The sequence below is a fragment of the Microtus oregoni genome, unplaced genomic scaffold (genome assembly GCF_018167655.1).
Source record: "Microtus oregoni isolate MIOR12 unplaced genomic scaffold, Mior012 000011F_ref0000422, whole genome shotgun sequence".
NCBI classification, from domain to species: Eukaryota; Metazoa; Chordata; class Mammalia; order Rodentia; family Cricetidae; genus Microtus; species Microtus oregoni.
In genome coordinates this window covers 46,338,892-46,361,975 of record NW_024543070.1, presented here as the reverse complement: position 1 = coordinate 46,361,975, position 23,084 = coordinate 46,338,892, and positions in this window count along the sequence as shown.

The following is a 23,084-nucleotide window of genomic DNA, read 5'->3' as shown; positions in this document are numbered from 1 at the left end:
CACTAATCAGACTGCCAAATTTCACCGGTTTGCCCTGGGATATTATAGAAAATTATTTGTATGATTGATGAAAATAAAACACCTCGTGGCAAAAAGAAAAGAAAAGAAATGCTAGCTAGAAATAAGCCAAGCCAAGGCTGGGCACTCATAAGAGAGAAAAAGTCTCTGTGTGTAATTAATTTGGGAGCTGGACTGTGCCCCCCCCCTCAAAGAGTAAAGAGTAAAAAATAAGCAACAACATTTTGGCGTCCCATGTTGGATACCAAATGTTGATTTTTATTTAATTCAGTGACTGTTACGTCACTGCTGCTGTAAGTCACAATTGCATCTCGGCTACCAGTAGCCGTTCAGTTCCCCCATGCTGAACCTGAATTGGCTCTTACAGGGCCACTAAAGGGAGCTTTATCTAGATTGTATCCCTCTATAGAACTCAGAATGCAAAGGTTGAGGTAAAATTCTGCCCACTCAGAGAAGCTGACTAGCAAGCAGCTCACCTTCTCTCCTAGCTTGCGTCTCCCTCAGATAGCATGTCCTTCTGCTCAGCCCCACTGAAGAACCCTAGGTTCACCTGGTTCCTCCCTACCACTGCCTGTCAGCTAGCTGCTGACTCAGCCTCCTGAGCCTAGGCTAATGTTATTTCATCAAACAAATATAACACATTTGCATCATTAAACAAATAATCTACAGCATAAACGAAGGTAACACATCTTAAATTAATATTTTGCAACATACACATGTACATGGACACACACCAGACACACAGACACACACACACACACCTCACACTTCTGTATATTCTGTGAAGGCCTTGACTGGGCTGAGCTTGTGGTTTGGACTCGATGTCCCCTAAAGGCCAGTGACTCCGGCAGCAGTCACAGCTCCACTCATGATGGCGCACCAGTGAGGGGCTTAGGTCTATGGAAGGACATTATGTCATCAGGGCTTGTCCTTGAAGAAGGTACTGGGGTCTTCTGCTTCTCGACTGTCACAACGTAAGCAGCTTTCACCTCCGTTTTGCAATGATTTCTGTCTCACCAGACTCCAGAACAATGGAGTCACGTGACTGTACTGAAATCTCTAAAGCTGGGAGCCAAATTGACCTTTCCCCTCCCTCCTCGTAAGCTGACTTTCTCGGGCTCTCTGTCACAGTGACTGAAAGCTGGCTGAAACAGTGACAATGGGCCTGTGAGCTGGAGCCCAGCTGTCCTCATGATGTGCTGATCCCTCTTCCCATCTGTGTGTGCTCATAAGAGGGTCTGTTGTGCCGTGGCCCTTGGCTCTACATTTAAATAGATTAGGAGCCGCCATACTGTTTTCCACAATGAATGCTTTCATAGGGATTTAAGCCACGCTGTAATAATAATTTAATCAACATATAAATCCAAACGAATTCATATGCACGTTTAATAGTGAAGAGAAGCGATAGCTGGTGGTTCCTGTGATGAGATTGGCCCAGTCTTTTGGGCGGGCTCCTAACCTTTATGTGCATATGAAAAAAACGTTTTCTCTCATCCTAATCCCCAAAGACACCAACAGAGGATGGTCTGGAGACCAGATATGGGGCCCACTGCTCTGGGGGGCAGTGGGGTGCAAGGCATTTACTGTGCAACTGACACAGGACCACATTTGCTCAGGTTCTTTGAGGGTCAAGAGCTGAAAGCAGCCGAGGTGGCCCAAGTGAGAAGATGCTTGCTTCTCAAAGGTATCTGGAGGCTGTCAGCCCTGGAGAATGGACCTTGTGCCTTCCTGAAGTGAGTTTCCACCAGCAGGACTCAGATCAAGGTCTCCAGGTGGCTTCAGAGCCCAGGCTGGACTCGTAATTGTCTTAGGGAATTCCACTGACAGCAGGGATTCAGGAATAAATGTCATGCAGTAGAAACCAGGTCTCCACCTTTGATGTGGGGAGCAAGAGCGCAGAGAGAGCAAGCGAGGGGTCGGGGCAAGAGACCATGGACTTGCATGAAGCTATATGTACTTTGGAACTGAGACCCTTCCTGCAAAACATCCCACAGTTAGATGACTCTGTCCAGCTCCGCTGTCCATACACGTCAGCCCATTTTCCGTCACATAGCAGAGATAAGAAAGGTATGTGGCAGTCCAAATGAAGAAAGTCAAGAAACAGTACCACATTAAGAAGGAAAAAACCTAAAATCTAAGGGGAAAGTGCGGCGTGAAACTAGAAAGGCAAACTTGCCTATGATCCTGTTTCCCCATCTGAGCCCAGATGATAAAAAGTGTAATAAATTCATTCACGTACACCCACTTTAAATATCAGAGCCGATCGGCAGCTCCACTGATGTACGGCCAGACTTTGAAGTCTATCTGAGCTCCCTGGAATTCGCCCAGCCACTTTGCAGACCATGTAATACATTGCAGATCTGTCCACGTTATGCATTCCAGATGGCCACTGTCACTCTTGTGCCTTTCCCTCTCCGTTAGGTTACTGGGGTAATTGGGAAATAAAGATGGCATGCTGCAAAGTGAGCAGTGACATACTGTGACTGCCCTGCGTTGCTTCTCGGGCACCAGGATCTGAAAAGGGTTAACGTGCCCCGTGGGTGGAAGTGGTAGGGGAAGAGGAAGGAGGGAATGGCTTAGAGCTTGCTATACCAGGAGGCTCCAGCATGCAGGAGAGCCCAGATTGCCTCCCTTCTGGAGAAGCACAGCAGAATTCCTAGCTCCCCTTCTCTGTACTCTCTTAAGGCCGGCAGGCCGTTCCCTTGACCCAATGATTGAGCCTCAGAATCTGGATAATTCTGTGCGAAGGGAGCACTGGGGATCTCCATAGCTGGGTAAGGGGCAAAACCCTGCTTCCATGTCAGAACGGACCTCCTCCTGACCTGTAAGGATAGTAGTAGAGGAAGATGAAGATGTGGGGACATGCTCGCTAAATTAAATTTGTCTACTTGTTTATTTAATTTGAGAAAAAGTCTCATGTAGCCCCCACTGGGGTAAAACTTGCTAGGTTGCTGAGGATGGCCTTGAACTTCTCTTCTTGCCTCTGCCTCCTGAGTGTGAGGTCTGAGTGCCCCTTCAGCCTGTGTATGCAGTCCTGGGGATCAAACTTGGGGCTTCGTGCATTCCATCAATTGAGCTATATCCTTCCCAACCCTGGGCTTGCTTGATTTAATTCAGCATGAAGGTCTGCCAAGTGTCTGTTGACCTTCATGTTTGTGGTGATTGGACTCTCCAGTTCCCCACACAAAGGCAACATATGTGGTTAATATGCAGAAGGCAATTGGTCACCAAAGGGACTGTTTCCTGCTCCCACCCTCCCTGAGCCTGGTCCAGCTTGCCTGACCAAGTTATATGGTGGCCTGTGTCTGTGACTGAGGCTGCCTTTGAGGAAGTTCAGCGTTTGATTCAGATTTATGAACGAAGTGAAATAATAGTCCATAACCTCTTTTAGCCAAAATAATGTCAGGGCTGCCTGAAGTAAACCTCCTCTGCTAATGTTCTATGTAGTCTTTTTTAAAGGTTTATCTGTTTTATGTGTGCGTGTTCTCGCACCCACTGAAGGCATCAGGCCCCTGAAACTGCAGTTACAGGTGCTTACAAACAATCCAACCTGGGGCCTCTGGAAGAGCCTCAGTTCTATGTTTTGTTTGGAGACAAGGTCTCCCTGTGTAGCACTGACTAGACTTGAACTCATGACCATCCTGAGGGCTGTGGCACCACACTTAAGTGAGAGAGAGTGTGTATATGTGAGATGTGGGTGCATGTGCATATCTACATGTGTTTACATGTGTGTAGAGCTCGGAGGACCACATCCAGTGCAACGTTTAGATGCTGCCTTGCCTACCTTATTTAAAAAAAAAAAAAGTTGAAGCAGAGTCTCCCTCTAGCTGGGCACTTACCTGACAGGCTGGGCTGATTGTCCAGAGAGCCCCCAGGGTCTCCATGATTTGCCTCCCCAGTACTAAGATTTTAAGACTGCCACATCACCTAGCTTTTTCTTTTCTTTTCTTTTCTTTTCTTTTCTTTTCTTTTCTTTTCTTTTCTATGTGGGACAAACACAGGTCCTTATGCTGCAAGTCAAATGCTCTATCACTGAGCTATAGATACCTCAGCCCAATGCTTGAAGGCTGTTGCTTTTCTAGATATAATGACTTTGGATTGTCACTGCAGAGGCCACGCTTAGTCCCTAATAGGCATCCAGGTCATCCACAAATCTTGTTGAAAGGTGAGTATAGAACCTGGGTCCCCAGAAAATCTAAATGAACAGTTGTCAGGGACATTCTGAAGGATTTTACATCTGCAAGGACATAGACAGGGGTAAAAAGAAGCTCACACCGGTGCAGACATTAATTGTGAAGCTCACACCAGTGCAGACATTAATTGTGAAGCTCACACCAGTGCAGACATTAATTGTGAAGCTCACACCAGTGCAGACATTAACTGTGACTATTCCTCATGTTCTCTTCTCAAATTCTCAGTAAATCTGCAACTCTTTCAGGGTGTGGGAGTGGTAGTGAAGACACCCTCTTCTACTCATCTGCAGCTTCTGGAGAGGAAAAATACATTTATTTTTCCAAGACAGCGACCAGCTACTGCAGACGTCTGGCAACTTCTCCCAGCCACCCGCATTTTCCGGCCAGAGTGGCGAGGGAATCCACACACATGGCCCAGTGCTCTTCCAGGAGGTGGGAAGCTAGCAGCGTCTTCTCCCCCGGGAGCCACAGTTTGCGTTTCACAGACGCAAAAAGCTCCCGGGTTGGGACAGGGTGACTGGAATTGTGTGCTTAGGGCCAAACTCCCAAATACTCAGGCTTGCAAAGCAGAGGAAAACAAGACCAGCGTGCGCATCTGTGCCGGTGCCTCCTTGGAGACGAGGGCCCACAAACCTCACGCAGAAACGGATGTTTCGTTCTCAGGGACATCAGCCCTGTTTGTTCCCAATGAGCAGCCAGGGCAGGGCTGCTCCCTGTCATGGGAAACACAAGCTCTTGTCAATATTCCCTGTCTTCTTCTTTCCAATTGTAACGATAGTACATGCTCACTTTAAAGAGTTGGAAGAAAGGGTGAGCGGAGGCTACTTCTCAGTGACAACAGATGTCAGTATTTTAGACGGTTGCCTCCCACGCTTTATTTTTTCCCAGTCAGAGGTGGTGCTGAGCAATGTTCCGTGGTCTGCTGTTGGGTTGTCAGACGCTCACTTGTTGTGTTTCGAGCATTTATCTGTATTATTAAATACTTAAGCATTGGGGTCTTAGCTTCTTTGGTTTTAGCTGTAGTGAAAAGAGACTTGTGTAACATCTGGCATCCAGTTTGTTCCTTTTAAAAAATTATGTAATTGCCGCTGTTATGAATTACCTTAAATAGAAATTCCCATTTAATCATACTGTCCTAATTTCATTTCTGCTGCTGTGGTGAAATATCTCCACGAAAAGCAGTTTGGGAGAGGAAGGGGTTCATTCCAGCTCACAGTTCCAGGTTGCAGTTCTGCCATGGTGGAGAAGACACAGCAACAGGAGCCCAAGATGCTTGGTCACATGACAACCACAGCCCAAGACACCTGGTCACATGACAACTACAGCCCAAGACACCTGGTCACATGACAACCACAGCCCAAGACACCTGGTCACATGACAACCACAGCCCAAGACACCTGGTCACATGACAGCCACAGCACAAGACACCTGGTCACATGACAGCTACAGCACAAGACACCTGGTCACATGACAGCCACAGCACAAGACACCTGGTCACACGACAGCCACAATTCAAAGCAGAGAAAATGCATTCATACATGCTCCCTTGCTCAGGTGAGCTCAGGGCAATTTCTCTATTCTTCAATAGTTCAGAACCACTGCCTAGGGGATGTTGCTACCCACAACGGACTGGGCCTTCTCCTAGTCATAGAATGAAGGTACTCTGCCCCCCAGAAGAGCCCCCAGTCAACTCAAGGTGGACAAGATCTCATTGATAGCCTCCTCCTAGACTAGACAGTTGTTTCGGATTGACAGTTGATAGCTAACCACCAATCTGGCAGATTCATCCAACAGGCTTAGTGTTGCATCCATGACAGCCACAGCTGGGCTACACCTCTGTGGGGCTCTGCACTAGGAGTGGAAACTATCTAATGTCCACATGGATGCCCTGCAAGAGATCAGAACTCACTAATACATGCCTGGCCTCTGATTATTGTTGCTTTTTCATGATTCATTTCAATAGCAGAAGCTGAGAATTCTGGGAATTGAAGAGTGTGGCTGGGAGCCCACGGTATACTTTTTAAATAGCCTGCATATTCACCAACCAAGGATCAAAATATTGAAAGAGGGGGGCAGCTGTTGGCATTGTGCAGATCTTAAATTTTACTGTTCTCGAACATACGTACTCCTGACAACCGCTGGGAGGACATTTGCACGACCCTGTTCTCTGCATTACCTAGAGAATGCACAGAGTGTGTGCATGTGTGTGCATTCCCTAGAGACTGCACACAGTGTGTGCATGTGTGCAGAGTGTGTGCATGCGTGTAGTACTATGCCATTTCCTCTTTAGGGACATGAGCGTCTGGGGCTTTGGGCATTTATTCCCAGGGAAGGCTGAGCTGTCCTGAGATCAGTCTCCTGCAGGTCCTGTGGGATATGAATTATTTGCCTCTGTCATCTACGGCCCTGTTTTCATACGGCAGCAGCTCCTTCTGCCTCTTCCTCAGCTCTTGGTGCTCTTGGTCTGTGCTTGAGTTTGTTCCTGCCACTGGCTCTCACGTCACACATTTCTCTGCGGGACAGTTGTCCTCACTGGCATATCCCTCCTACTCTTCTTCTTCCAGGGAGTCGGCTTGCTCGTGGGTATGAGCGTGAACAAAGGGAAATAAAACTGAGTAACTGCTTGCAGCCAAGACGTGGACTGTAATGCAAGCTGGCAGCAGAGAGACCAGGCCCACATGATGCTGCAAACCTGGTGAACAGAAATAGTCAACTGTTTCTTCATTTCTTCAAGCTATGAGCACTCACTGTTCTCAGACAGGAAGTGGGAGATTAAATACTTCTGGAGAGCAGGCCATCATTTCTCTAGGGAAGTCTACCCAGAAAGGGACACAGTAGACCTGCAAAAGATTAGTTCTGAGCATCCTGTGGAGAAGTGGTTGGAGTTGCTAACCCCTATGAAAAAGAAGGAGGCCTTTCACGAAGGGGGCAGGGAAATAGCTTGAATACTTGTTTTGTGACCAAGGCTCAGGTCTCTGGAGACGTCTATGTCTCACCTCTTATGTGCTAGGTCAGACCTTCCTTTGTTAAAGGAGAGAGATCAGAAGCCGAGAGATTGAGTTTGTTTCCATTTTAGAACATTGTCCCACGTATTGTAGACTGTCTTTGCACTCACTGGGTAGCAGAGGATGATCCTGAACTTCTGATCCTGCTTCCACCATCCAAATGTCACTGTTTAGTGACATGTTGTTTATGTTTTGACAAATATAGCTTGCCTGAAGATCAGAGTGAAGAGCCAAGCCACTAGAGGCCAGGGAGTGGTGGTACACACTTTCAATCCCAGGACTCAGGAGACAGAGGCAGAGGGATCCCTGCTAGCTCAAGGCCTCTCTGGGTTACAGGCGATTGACTCAGTCTAAAAGAGAAACAGAGCTCACACAAAGGTGATCCCAGCATTTGGGATCCCACACCTTTAATCCCAGCACTAGGGAGATGGAGACAGGAGTGACATGGCTGGGCAGAGAGAGGAATATAAGGCAGGAGGAGACAGGAGCTCAGTGTAAGGTTTGGTGGACACAGTTTTAGTCTGAGGATGGAGTTTGAGGAAATAGTCTGAGGACAGGATCGCTCCTTTGATACGGGCATTGGTAGAGGTAAAAGAACTCTCTAGAGGCTGGCGCGTTGCTTCTCTGATCTTCAGCATTAACCGCTGTATCTGACTCTGGGTTTTTATTATTAAGACTAATGAGAACTCGTGCTTCACAAGTGCTGAGACCTTGACCACCATGCCATGTTTGTACGGTGCTGGGGATGGTGCCCAGGGCTTCCCACTGCTTCCGGGTACTCCGCCAACTGAGCTCTACCTCGAGCCCCTACAGACGGCTTCTCTGGGAGACGCTGTGAGGTTCTGGGCACCATCTAAAGTCTGCAGAGTCAGAGGTGCAGCTCTATATTGCCCCTAAGATGGACAGCATTTGTTCATGGTAGATCTTGACCAGTATTTTTAAGTATCCAGAAAACTATTGCCCCTGAATTTTCCATCATCCCCTTCAGCTTCTGGTTACCATCTCTGCAGCCTTTCCTTCACTTTCCTGTGCCTCAACTTCTTACTTCCGTTCTGTGTCTTTTCACAATGAAAGAACAATGAATTTGTTGAATGAAAATTTGATGGAGTAATTAAAATACAGTTGATCTTCTGAGCAGCGATGGGGATGACCACCTGAGTGCAGAGGGCAGGGAGGGTGGGAGGCTGTTGGGACAGCCAAGAGGCAGGACAGACAGCTGAGTGGGGACTCTAGTTCCAGGAGGGCCACGGGTGTGTAAAGAAAAGTAATGTTTGTGAGTTTGACAAAGAAGACAGAAACAATGAAAACAGATATCCACTTACCATGCATACGTGCACATGGATACACACACACACACACACACACACACACGTGTACACACACATTATACCAGCTGCCATAGTGAAAGACTGGTAATATACTAAAAGGAAAAAACCCTAACAGTGGCCCAGTCTCCCAGATGAAGCTTGGCAATGCCATTAGCCAGGGAATCATTTTTAGTAGGTATTACAGTCTTTATCTATAAATAGTTATAGGACTCACTTTCATTAAAATTTCCAGCAGTGGCTGGGGAGATGGTTCAGCAGTGAAGAGCACTCGCTGCTCTTGCAGGGAACTGGGGTTTTGTCCCCCAGGACACCTCACAAGTGTCTGTGCTCCAGTTCTGGAGGACTGAAATCCTCTTCTAGACTCTGGGGGTGCCAGGCACATGTGGTGCACACACGCAGGCACATACAAATACAAATAAATACATTTTTAAACTATCGAATATACAACAAATGTTTATTGTTATGGATTCAAGAGAAATTGTTTTTTTGTTTTTTGTTGTTTGTTTGTTTGTGCCCTCAGCAGCCTGCTGGCCAGCACACACACAATGCTTTTCTGGTTTTGAGAAATGCTTGGTGAAAGTATGGTCTCAGCTGGGGTTCTCAACAAACAAGGGGCCCGTGTGATGACAGAAAACAGTGCCTGCGCTTGGTCCTAGACAAGGTTGGGACAGGCCCAGAGAAGGCTTGGATTTTCCTAGCTGGGGTTACAGGGTTATTCCATGACCACTCAAAGGGGTGACAGAGGTTGATCCCAAAAGCCATGGGCCAGAGCTATTTCCAATAGCACAGTGAGTGGCAGAGATGCCACAAATGGAACCATCCCACAATCTGAGTATGCTCCCACTTGCTGCCTCGGGAGGAACTGATCCCCGGTACGTCAGTCACTTCCTGTCCATCTCCCCACTTAAACATAGCCTGGAGGACCAAGGTATGTCCAGTTGCCAGTGTGCAGCTTGGCTTCAGTCCGGGCTTGGAGGAGGTAGGGAGTGAGTGAGCCAACCCTATATGTGGGAGCAGAGGCTCACAGGCACAAGGGCCTCACTCCTGGTCTCCGGTACACATCAAAGCCTCTGAGATTTACACCTCTGGGTGAGTTTTTCCACTCACATTCTCGGAGCTCTTCCAGCAGAGAAGGTCCCACCTCCTCTGCTGCTGGATGTTCAGTCTTTCCTCCTGAGCTTGCCTCTCCCACCGAGCAAAAAAGATACACTGAGTTTGTCTAGAACACCAAAGATCTCACCACACCGTGACTGGCTAAACCGAGAGTGTTTTCCACCAAAGCCTCCCTTCCTAAGCTCCTTTGTGGCGGCAAGGCTGTCAGAAATCAAGTGTTTTCTTTTGTAACAACTCTGTTTGGCCAATTAAAAATTAGGAGGACAGGACTTTCTCCTCAGCCTTGTTTACCCTGCACGCTGCCCTTGGGGAATGTTTTGAATCTGAGCAAATTAAGCACTCTCTGAGTGTGGTGTTTAAAATAATAAAGAACTCTCTGGAACATTTACACAGGACCAGGGTTCTTCCCTGGCCAGCACCTGTGGCTGGCCAGCCGTTGCCATGGAACCCGGCTGCTGAGTTTGCTTGCTTTTCCTAATGTTCTCTTGGCAGATGTCACTCCATGAAGTCATACGATGTCCCAGAGAGACCCAGCACTCTCAGCCTGTCCATGTGCAGAGCGGGAAGCTGAGCTGTTTCTGTGTCTCCTGCGGACAATCTTAGCATTCCACAAAAAACTTAGTAAGACCCCTTAGAATACAGGCCAGCTGTTTGCAGGTGGGAATCCAGGATTCAGATGTTACCCTGGAGTTCTGTGGAGGAAATACCTTGCAAGGAGAGCAATAAAATTTCACACGGCTTGGAATGTAGACAGTTGGCATGGCTTGCTGTAGAGTCACTTACTCAAGGGGCCGTTTTAGGTGTATGGCGGGTTTGGGGACCTTGTATCTTAGCGAGTGTCATGGTGGGGATTTGGGGACCTTGTGTCTTAGCGGGTGTCATGGTGGAGGTTTGGGGTCCTTGTGTCTTAGCAGGTGTCATGGAATCCCTGCTGCTCTGGGCTTGTCATTTGGCCAAGACCCATGACAAAGAGTCAATTTGGACATGGGAGTCACATGGAGGCACACGGGGGTTGGGACACATGAGGGCACATGGGGACACACAGGGGTAACACAAGGGCTACAGGCAGATAGTTAACCTGTTTCCAGTACGTTTCTAAATACATATCTATTAAAATAATGTGTTATTATTTTCTCTTAAAAGAAGAGGGATTAGCATCTTGCAAGCTCATCGTTAAATGAACTTAAATATTTATGATAGCAAAAATGCCCAATTCTGCCTCATGTTCCAAGAAAAGTTCCCGAGCTTTCATTCTTTTGAACTTGGAAAGTTGGTGGCGGATTACCTCAGAGGATAAGCTCATGAAAATGGTCAAGGATGCCTCGGAAGTGAGGATAACCAAGGACACTGGCTGATCAGTTGTGCAGAAAAACATGTTAAGTAACAGTGAGCTTCATATATATAATGTTTTTTTTTTATTTTTGGTGGTGGTCTTGTTTTATTTTTTGGACAGCATCTCACCATTTGAGCGGCTGGCCTAGAATTCGCAGGCTGAAGATTGCGCCTCCTGAGTGCTGAGATTGAAGGCATGTGCCCTGCACCAGGCTGGCCGTAGTCCTGAGAAGACCTGACACGGATTGACACTTACCTCGAGTGCTCAAAAGTCAAGACCAAAGAGACTAGATGTTGGAGTGGAGTGGGAGCTTTTTAATTCACAACGTGGGGAAAAGTGGCTAAACTCCAAGAACAGACACAAGCTACTTCACAACATAAACAATCCCACGTCCTAATAGAGCAGGGGCTGGGACACTAGAAAGAGAGGAGAAGAGGCTGGAGAATTCAGAACCAACCCCTTCATAATGACTGACTTTCAAAAGTTGTGATGAGATGGTAAAATGCTCTCATGGGAGAAAAATGAAATAGGACAAAAGGCGTGGAACACTAGATAAAAATCCCTTCTTTACATCCCAGACGAGTTGTCACCAGTGTCTGCGTCTCCTTTCAGAGATGACCCAGGGGCAGCTATGGGTCCTCCCTTCCCACAGACTCTCCTTGTGTAGTCAGGATCAGGGACTACTAACTACCCAACATCTTGCTCTTTACAAAATAGGTTTTGTTTGTTTGCTTGTTTACCTGCTTGCTTCCCTAGGCTGTCACATAGGTGACATTGTGTGCAAGGCAATCTCCAAGCTGTTCAGTACACACCCTTGTGCGACTATACTCAGTAATCCAAGTGTTTGTGTTGACAACGGCAAAGCTGGGCAGTGGTGGCACATGCCTTAAATCCCAGCACTCGGGGAGGCAGAGGCAGGTGGATCTTTGTGAGTTCGAGGCCAGCCTGGTCTACAAGAGCTAGTTCCAGGACAGGCACCTGTCTTGAAATAAAAAAAAAAAAAGTGATGTGTCTCTCGTTCTCTTGGCCTTGCACTTCTTTGTATGGAGAACTTACTGACTGGTTTATGTCCACGTAGCCAAGAATCTCTGACTTAACACTTTATATTCTCTGGGCTACTGGCATCTACAGACACATCAGATCTGCAACAAAGCCGTGAACTGTCCTGGAGGGAGAATGCCTTTCCAGGCCAAATGGAGACTGTGTTAAACTAGTCATAACCGTAGTGATACACCCGGTAGGTTGGAAAGGCGGTGGGATTACTGCGACATCTCATCTGTGGTCCATCTTTCAGATAACAACACTGAGGCTCAGAGAGATAGCATACCCTTCTAAGTCACCTGTGCTGCTGAGCTCACGACTTAGCTCATCCTGGGGCCCAGGCTCATTTCTCTAAGAAGCTCTGGGCTATGTCCTGCACTGTGGACTCTCTTTTAACAACCAAATGGCTAGCGTCGGTTCAGGCTCACACCTCCACTCTGACAATTCAGGGAAGAGAGAATTCTTCTGTCCCAGCTTTCCTAGTAAGAGTTTCAAAAGTCAAACAGATGCATTTGTCAGGTGGCATGCCACCCTGGGCAATAGGCATGACCAGAAGACTAGACCACAGTGACGACAGATGTCCCATGCCCACCCTGGAGTGACAGGCATGGCCAGGAGACTAGACCACAGCGACAGGTGTCTCCTGAGTCTCCAGCACAGCACGGACCACATGGGCTAGGGAGATGGTGGCTATCACGTGAGACTGGAGGTTGTTTGTTTGCAGTGGGAGGAGGGAGGGCAGGCCAGGCTGTTGGTGGTGGTAGGAGGAGGCCGTGCCAGGCAGGCAGCATTTGGCCTATCCACAAACTTTCTGATGGTTTTTCTTTCTCTTTTTTTCACCACAACCTGGTGAAATCTTCTCTCTGTGGACCCTCTGAGGTCTCCCAACCATGGCATCCATGTTCTCCCAAACCAGTTTCATCTGCTCAACTGAAATATCTTTGTGTTGTTTTGTGTTTCTTCTCTTCTTCAGGCTTTTACTGTGTCCACAGTATGCAGGCTTGGAAATTGATGCCCACCAGACTTTTATTTTTTATTCTTTCTACCTTTTCTTATCACCCTGGGGCTCAGTCTATTGATTTTCCTGCCTCAAGGACAATATGCATTTGTTTGGAACTGGCAGAGAGGTCTCAAAATATGTTTCTTGTGCCTTCGGTCTAAAAACATGTTTAGCAGCCCAGCTTGTGCCATAGGTCAGATACTTCTCTGAGACTAGCTAACTCTTCAGTGCTCAAGACCAATGACAAAGGTCACTGGCTGGTTCCATATTCCTAAGATGAGTTCTCCACACACACACAGTTGTACATCTGTACACATATTTACACATGTATGTACACAAATATATAATCAGCGTATTACGTTAGTGAGTTTTGCATCGCTGTGGCATAATCCGTGAGACACTTAACTTATAAGGGGTAAAAGTTTACTTTGGTTCACGGTTTTATAGGGCTTCGGTCTATGGTTCCATCACTCGGGACCTGGAGCAAGACAGACATCAGGACAGGGAGCATGTGATGTGGAAGAGAAGCAAGGCTTCTGTAATCCCTTCTAGATCGTGATCCCAGTGACTCAGCTTCCTCTGGGCACCTGAAGGACCTTTGTCAGGCAAGCGGAGACTGTCTCCCCCCATTGCTTCCTCAGGGGGAGTATCCCCCAGGCCCCCGCACTGTCCAGCAGACACCAGTACTAGGGCCCCATCTCAGGTTTAGATGTGCACACGGCACAGGCCTTGGTGGTGCCCTTCACTCTGTCACCCCAAATGTGCCTCTTTCTTTTTTTGTGGCTGTAGATTGGCAAAAATTATGGGGTGCTTCAAGAACCCCAGTTTTCTATTCTTAAAAATTGTTTTGGAGGGGGAGTACATTGTTGCTGTTGTTCACTCTCTCAGGAACCTGAACATTCATTCCTCCACAGACACCCCAATTTCCCTCTGCTAATGACTAATCAGAAGGTAAAAAACTCCTAGATGGGAATCTGATATCTGTACCCAGGCAGGACTGTGTCAAAAGAGTTCCACCTTTTTGCTCCTTCTTCCTGGTGGTGGTAGGGCTGGGCATTAAACCCAGAACTGGGTACTTCTTCTTTATTATTCTCCCCTTACCTCTTATTTAGTATTTCTTCAACCCGGTTTGCTGTTGTGTCTCAGATTTTTCAGGCCCACCCTTAAAAGTCCCCTGCCTCTCCCCACGCACAAGCCTTTCCACTGAGCCTTAAAGAAAGTTTCAAAGTTCAAAATCACCGGGCCCACATGTCCAAATGCTTAGCGCCGCTGCCAGCAGCGCTTCTGTGTAACAATTCAGGCCAGGCCTCCGTTCCGACCTCGAACCATTTATAAAGGCAGGTCTCTCCCTGGCGACGCAGGAGAGAATGGGCTGCCAGCGTGGGTGGTCTGGGGGCTTGGGAGCCCAAACTCGGGGAAGGATGACATCATGGATTCACAGGCGGCTGACGAAGCCGAGTCAGGGCCCTCCATGCGGCTGGAGCTGCCCGCACCAGCTCTGCCAGAGCCTTCGACGTGGGCGCAAGTGAAGGGACTCTTGGAAATGGTTTTTTAAAATTTGATATTCGAAAATAAATGTTTTTAGGTTTACAAGCATTCGTGGGATAATTCTGAAATCCTGTACTTTCGAAGGGGCGGTGGCGTCGCACCCTGATGATCTCATAATGTCAGCAAGGCCTTTCTGCATGTCTGAATAGCCCAGTCTGGTTTGGCGGCATAACCCCCCCCCCCATACACACACACACACACACACACACACACACACCACAGTGGGTTGTTTCTTTCCCAGGCATCCCTTAGGCGTTCTGGGCTGGCACAGAGGAACCAGGTACCACTTCCAGTGGCCCTGTAGGAATTCCTGTCTAGATTGAAGTTTATACAAGTTATGAAAAGAGTTGTACTTGAAATTTTCAACACATTTCAAGGTGATGGCCAGATGCGTGGTTTTGACCTGAGATTAGCTGTGCCTTTAGCACGTAAAGAGAGCCTAAGTTTAGCTGCGTCTGGCTTGGTCTCTGTCCCTGTCGGTAGATACTGCGTGCCATGTGTGGGTCCCTTTCCTTCCCCCTCAGGATCTGAGACAGCTAGCACAGGCACTAGATCTTCCGTTCCCAGCGGTGGAGTGTCACTTGAAGAACAATGTACTAGTTACATTAAATGTTTGTTTTTATGATATCTAAGGCTCTCCACATATGCCTGAATTATTATAGTTTTTTATAATTTTCTACTTAAGTTACATTTATTTATCTTGTATGTGTGTACATGTGTGTGTAGGTTGCATGTAGCATGGTGCACCTGTGGGGATGTGTGTGTGTGTGTGTGTGTGTGTGTGTGTGTAGGTGTGCATGCAGCATGGTGCACATGTGGGGATGTGTGTGTGTGTGTGTGTGTAGGTGTGCATGCAGCATGGTGCACCTGTGAGGATGTGTATGTGTGTGTGTGTGTGTAGGTGTGCATGCAGCATGGTGCACATGTGGGGATGTGTGTGTGTGTGTGTAGGTGTGCATGCAGCATGGTGCACATGTGGGGATGTGTGTGTGTGTGTGTGTAGGTGTGCATGCAGCATGGTGCACCTGTGGGGATGTGTGTGTGTGTGTGTAGGTGTGCATGCAGCATGGTGCACCTGTGAGGATGTGTATGTGTGTGTGTGTGTGTAGGTGTGCATGCAGCATGGTGCACATGTGGGGATGTGTGTGTGTGTGTGTGTAGGTGTGCATGCAGCATGGTGCACCTGTGGGGATGTGTGTGTGTGTGTGTGTAGGTGTGCATGCAGCATGGTGCACATGTGGGGATGTGTGTGTGTGTGTGTGTGTGTAGGTGTGCATGCAGCATGGTGCACATGTGGGGATGTGTGTGTGTGTGTGTAGGTGTGTGTAGGTGTGCATGCAGCATGGTGCACCTGTGGGGATGTGTGTGTGTGTAGGTGTGCATGCAGCATGGTGCACATGTGGGGATGTGTGTGTGTGTGTGTGTAGGTGTGCATGCAGCATGGTGCACCTGTGAGGATGTGTATGTGTGTGTGTGTGTGTGTAGGTGTGCATGCAGCATGGTGCACATGTGGGGATGTGTGTGTGTGTGTGTAGGTGTGCATGCAGCATGGCGCACATGTGGAGATGTGTGTGTGTGTGTGTAGGTGTGTGTAGGTGTGCATGCAGCATGGTGCACCTGTGGGGATGTGTGTGTGTGTGTGTGTGTGTGTAGGTGTGCATGCAGCATGGTGCACCTGTGGGGATGTGTGTGTGTGTGTGTGTGTGTAGGTGTGCATGCAGCATGGTGCACATGTGGGGATGTGTGTGTGTGTGTGTGTAGGTGTGCATGCAGCATGGTGCACCTGTGGGGATGTGTGTTTGTGTGTAGGTGTGCATGCAGCATGGTGCACCTGTGAGGATGTGTATGTGTGTGTGTGTGTGTGTAGGTGTGCATGCAGCATGGTGCACATGTGGGGATGTGTGTGTGTGTAGGTGTGCATGCAGCATGGCGCACATGTGGAGATGTGTGTGTGTGTGTGTAGGTGTGTGTAGGTGTGCATGCAGCATGGTGCACCTGTGGGGATGTGTGTGTGTGTGTGTGTAGGTGTGCATGCAGCATGGTGCACCTGTGGGGATGTGTGTGTGTGTGTGTGTGTAGGTGTGCATGCAGCATGGTGCACATGTGGGGATATGTGTGTGTGTGTGTGTGTGTGTGTGTAGGTGTGCATGCAGCATGGTGCACCTGTGGGGATGTGTGTGTGTGTGTGTGTAGGTGTGCATACAGCATGGTGCACATGTGGGGATATGTGTGTGTGTGTGTGTGTGTAGGTGTGCATGCAGCATGGTGCACCTGTGAGGATGTGTGTGTGTGTGTGTGTGTAGGTGTGCATGCAGCATGGTGCACCTGTGGGGATGTGTGTGTGTGTGTGTGTGTAGGTGTGCATGCAGCATGGTGCACCTGTGAGGATGTGTGTGTGTGTGTGTGTGTAGGTGTGCATGCAGCATGGTGCACCTGTGGGGATGTGTGTGTGTGTGTGTAGGTGTGTGTAGGTGTGCATGCAGCATGGTGCACCTGTGGGGATGTGTGTGTGTGTAGGTGTGTGTAGGTGTGCATGCAGCATGGTGCACCTGTGAGGATGTGTGTGTGTGTGTGTGTGTGTGTAGGTGTGCCTGCAGCATGGTGCACATGTGGGGATGTGTGTGTGTGTGTGTGTAGGTGTGCATGCAGCATGGTGCACCTGTGGGGATGTGTGTGTGTGTGTGTAGGTGTGTGTAGGTGTGCATGCAGCATGGTGCACATGTGGGGATGTGTGTGTGTGTGTGTGTGTGTGTGTGTGTGTGTGTGTAGGTGTGCATGCAGCATGGTGCACCTGTGGGGAGGTCCAAGGACGAAATGATTCCCTCCTTCCACGCTACGGAACCCAGGACTGAGCTCTGCCCGACAGGATTGTCAGCCCACAGAGCCATCTCACCACTGCTAATGACAGCTTCATCCTTTGAGAGTGTCCTAACACTGAAGATGCAGTGGGTCTGGGTGTCCTGGCTCTGACAAGCCTGGTGGAGCTTCATGCTAACTGCTCGTTTCTGTTTCCTTGCCTGAAAAAATAGGATCATAGGAGCCAGTGTCCACGTCAGAGTCATCCCCAGGTCAACTGATGCTCGTGTGGGGCTCAGAGAGGGATGGTGGTGTGCACACACTAGTGCCAGGCGGCCATCATCTCTCGGTCACTACTCCAGTACTACAGAGGTGTGTATGTACTAGTGCCAGGCGGCCATCATCTCTCGGTCACTACTCCAGTACTACAGAGGTGTATATGTACTAGTGCCAGGTGGCCATCATCTCTCGGTCACCACTCCAGTACTACAGAGGTGTGCATGTACTAGTGCTAGGCGGCCATCATCTCTCAGTCACTACTCCAGTACTACAGAGGTGTGCATGTACTAGTGCCAGGCGGCCATCACCTCTAGGCCATTACTCTAATCAGCTTTTACTTCTCTGTGACACACATTTTTGGGTTCCTTTCCCAAGCTATTCCTCTAGAATCCACCTCTTTCTCACCCAAAGCAACCTGCGCTGATCAATAAAAGAGATCTGGGTACAAAAATCTGAAATTCAGCATGGCTTTCATCCCCAACAAAAAACTTTACACTGTCCAGAAATTCAGGCCAGGACAGGGCTGGGGGTTTATTATGGTTTAAATACAAGTAAGGAGAGGGTAACCAGAAAAGAGGAGTCTTGAGTTTTCTCTTGATGTGCTCATCACATTGCCCAGGAAACAGTGAAGGGCTGGGGCTGTTTCCATGAGGCCACGTGAGGAGGCCACTGAAGGAGGCCACGCGAGGAGGCTATGCAAGGGCATCCTACGGACAGCTGAGCCACAGATGTTCCTGAATCACCTCCTCTGCAGTCACAAACTCTCTGCTGCCCAATCAGTGGCATCTGCTTCTCCCAGGCAAGTGGCCAGGAACAGTTGGTTGGTCGTTGGATTTTGCTTTTTCTAAACTTTGGCTCCTAGAGCAGTTCCTTTTCACAGCCTTTGAAATGGCTTTTTCATGGGAACTGGAGTGGGCATTAGGCAGGGGTGGAACAGAGCTGAGTGTAGAAGAGGCTCAGCACCATGAACGCACAGCCTGGCTTTCAACCCCAGCCATCTGCCCACGGCCGGGGCCTCCCTCAGCTGCAGTTGTCTCTCCCTCTGCAGAGGAAGAATGAAGGATCTCTGTCTCCAGTGATGGTTCTGGGACATAAATGAGAAAATACAGGAGTCGATGGAATTCAGTGTTTAGCTGGGCTGACATGAGAGCAACAATGTCAGCCTGAAGGATACGGTTTTTCTCTTTTCCTCTGAGAAAATATAAATCCATTTTCCCCTGTCTTAATGACTTTGGATTTGGTTTGAACAAATTATAAGATAATAGTTGGTAAGTGCTGGAAGAGGCGACTTGTTGGTTCCCGGCTGCTCAGCCCTGAAATAATCACACAGAAACTATATTATTTGCGATACTTTTTGGCCAATATCTTAAGGATATTTCTGGCTGACTCTTACATCTTAATTTAATCCATCTCCACTAATCTGTGCATCACCACAATGTCATGGCCTCCCAGCAAAGTTTCAGCATGTCTGTCTCCCGTGGAGGCTCCATGGCTTCTCTCCAACTCCACCTTCTTTCTCCCAGGATTCAGTTTAGTTTTCCTCTCCTAGCTCTGTTCCTTTGCAGGAAATTTCAAAGACAGTTCCACCTATATTGGCAGTTTGTTAGTCACTTTCTTCTGTGACCTGAGGAATGCCTGGTGACTCTTTCATGAAGCAGGAACCCTGAAGGACCATCTCACCTTTAGGCAAGTTTAGCAGTCATTTCCCTGCAGGTCCTGCAGGTCCAGCTCATATAGTATACTATCAAGCAGTCCAGGCAAGAGCAGTTTCTTGCCCAAATGGCTAACCAACTCCATAAGGAGCCTCTTCAATGCCCATCTTCCTCTTGAAGTAGATTGGTGCTGCCAGGACAGATATGTCTCACTGTCATGAAAAGTTCTTAATTCTTAAGACATCTTAAATGCCATATTCTGTAGTCTTTGAAAGGTTTGAAGAATGCTTATCCATCTGAAATACATCTCTATTCATCTGGAAAATCTAAGTAACATGACTACTAGCTTGACTATTATAAATGATTATAAATTAACCTATATTTCTTAATTATACATTACATTTTTAAAAGAGCTGAACAAACACAATACCTTAATCAAGAGCAGAAATACATATACACAGTATAACAAAATTGACCTTAAATTTGTATCAATAAACCAAAATCCATACCAATGCAAATCTCTATAGCATATCTCTCTTTTAAAAATGTGAAGAAACATTTATAAATAACATTTGGGAATATGGGCTTAGTTCTCTTCAAACTGAGTCCTGCTTTTTGTTGGGCGAAGTTATTTTGGGGGTGTTCATGACAACCTTTCGGGGGGGTCTTGGTCCATTGTTATTTCCTGTGTTGAAGCATGGAGCACTTGTCATTGTGATAGATGGTTGAGGATGGAATATGTAGGAAGAGAAATGCCCTGTGGATTTGAACCCAAGCCTTAAAGTCATCCAGTCCCAAAATCTTTTAAAAATGAAGAGACACTTGGAGTGCATCCCTACTCATGTTCCCACGGTGTTTTCGAACAGCCCATCACACAGTTTTTTGATGCAGCCCAAACACTTCTGTTTTCAAGAGCCATAGGTTCTTCTCAGTCACCACAAAAGAGTTCAGAATGGGATTCTACATAGATGGAATCACAGTGCATGAGCTCCTTTGTGGTCTGGGTCTCTTCATTGTTGTGTGGCTGTGACTTGCTTCTGTGGAGTGCTGAGTACAAGTCTACCAATGGTTACACCCTCTTCCCTGGTCTACACATCAATTCCCACCTGCAGGGAAGTGACTCAGAAGTAAACCAAGGCAGCCAGTACCGGAAATCTGAGCAGGATTCAGGAGCCCCTCCCCAAGGTGATGAAGAGGGTTGCTCTAACTTTGCATGGAGCTCCAGGGATGACGCATCCATGAGTAACCGATTCTAGGGTGGGCTTTGAGTGATGTGGCTGTCCTTGAGTTTTGCCTGTTCCTGCAGGTGACCCACAATCATCCTCTTGTGGGTGACCCCAACAAGGTCATTGTTTTGATTAGTAAGAACATTACTTGGTCTGTCTTTTAGGGTGAATAGACAGATGTCTGCTTCTGTCTCCCTGAAGTCTCACACAGCGCCCTGTTGCACACTCCCAGCTGTGGGTGGTCATTTAGGCTGATTGTAGTTTCTGGCTATTCTGGCTATTTAATCAACTATCTGGACAAGTATTTGTAAAGACATTTTTTCATGGTCCTGGGATGAATGTTTAGGAGTGGGACTGCTGGATTGTACAGTGAATGTATGTTGAACACACAATTCTTTTTAAGATTAGTTACAAAATGTTCTAGGCCCACCGCAGTGCTGGGCACTCCGGTTTCCCTTCAGTGGAACTGCTGGATCGTACAGTGAATGTATGTTGAACACACAATTCTTTTTAAGATTAGTTACAAAATGTTCTAGGCCCACTGCAGTTCTGGGCACTCGGTTTCCCTGCCCACACCAACACACATGCTCACCCCAGCCACTACGTTGGCAAGGCGCGGCTAACTACTAACGCAACGGCTCTACATCATCTTTTTCCCAACAATTTAAGTTGCTGAATGCATTTCTATGAGCTTGTTAATCATTTGTACATCTACTTTTGTCTTTTTCTGTCTCTCCCTCTTTATAAAAATGATTCCCTTTTCATTTTCAGCTGTAAGAGATTCTATTTTTTTTTTACTGTATTGTGTATTTACTTATGAGAGATTCTTATACATCCTAGATCTAAACATGTTTTTAGCAAATGTATCATAAATATTTTCTTTTCCGGTTTTTAAAAATAAGACCTCTTAAAAATATTTGTGTGTGTTTGTGTGTATGTGTGCCATACCACATGTGTGGAGGTCAGAAGGCAACTAGTAAGAATCGGTTATCTCCTTCCACCATGCTGGTCCCAGGAATAAAACTCAGGACATTAGGCTTGGCAATGGGTGTTGTTACTTGGTGGTCTACCTTGATGTATCTCATTTTTATTTTATTTCTTTTTAACAGTGACCTATACGAAGCAAAGCTTTAGAAACTCTTGATAAAATTAGATTTAGCACATTTATTCATGCGCTCCTGGTCTTTCTGTCTCTCTTCTAAGTTCATAAAACCATAGCCTCATGCTTGCTTCTGGAAATGACATGACTTCCTGTTGCACACCCAGCATCAATTCTTGGTGTAGGATGTGTTGCTTTCATTGGTTGAATAAAGAGACTGCCTTGGGCTTTTGATAGAGCAGCCCTTAGGTGGGTGGAGTAGACAGAACAGAATTCTGGGAAGAAGGTAAGTATGGCAGACGCCATGAATCTCTGGCCTGAGAAGGACGTAGGTTAGAATCTTCCTGGTAAGCAATGACCTCGTGGTAATACACAAATTACTAGAAATGGATTAAATCAAGATGTGAGAGTTAGGCAATAAGAGGCTAGAGATAATGGGCCAGGCAGTAATTTAATTAATACAATTTCCGTATGGTTATTTCAGGTATAAGCTAGCCAGGTGGCTGGGAGCTGGGCAGCTGGGACCAAACAAAGGGCCCACACCCCCTACTACAAATTCTGAAGTTAATTTTCATATTTGACAGAAGGTGTGCTGGTTGCTCAGTTCCTTTGCACGTGGAAGGTTCCATTGCCATTCGTTAAAGACACAAAGCACATCTCTATACTGGGTAGTGTTGGCACCCCTACCTATGCCTTTGCCTGTGGGCCCCCTTCCCAGGTCTGTCCATTTGTCTGTCTGGGCTGCCAAGTGTCATTATCATAAAGCAAATGTTGTACTGCTCACAGAATTCCTTTTGCAGGAAGGGGAGCAGCTCAGCTTTTCAGAATTTCAAAGCTCACTCATGTTAGGTGTCATAGGCCATGACGGCAGAGTAGGAACTGGACGCTGTGGTCTGCATCCTCAGCAGATCCTCGGACCCAGGACCAGAGGCCACGAATTCCACAGCAAAATTGCAGGGCTCCTGTAAGCTCTTGTAGCCCAAAGCATGGTGCTCTGGTTACCAATGCCTCTAGAACTACAGTCAGCACTAAAGTAGGGATCAGACACCAACTGGAGTCCAGTGATGTGGATAACACGGGATGGAGCCCGTGGCTGGAAAGCTTCCCAGAGGCCACGCTCCTCCTCTACTGTTCAGTACCAGCAGCCCAGCCCAGCCCAGCACAACCGCGAAGGGGATGGAAGCTGCCAGACAAACACAGTTTGTGTCTACTCATGATCCTCCATCTTTAAGTTGAGACTGAAAATTCCAGATCACTGTAGAATTAATTATGAGCAGTCTTGCTTGTCACTAAACTATGATGTCCCCTCTGAAGAAGGGGACAAAAAAAGCCACCAGAACCCACGTTTGCCCCGGTGTTTGGTATGATCCTTTACTGAAGCAGTAGGGTTAGGTTAAGCAACTGAGGCAGAACCCATGTTTGCCCTGGTGTTTGGTATGATCCTTTACTGAAA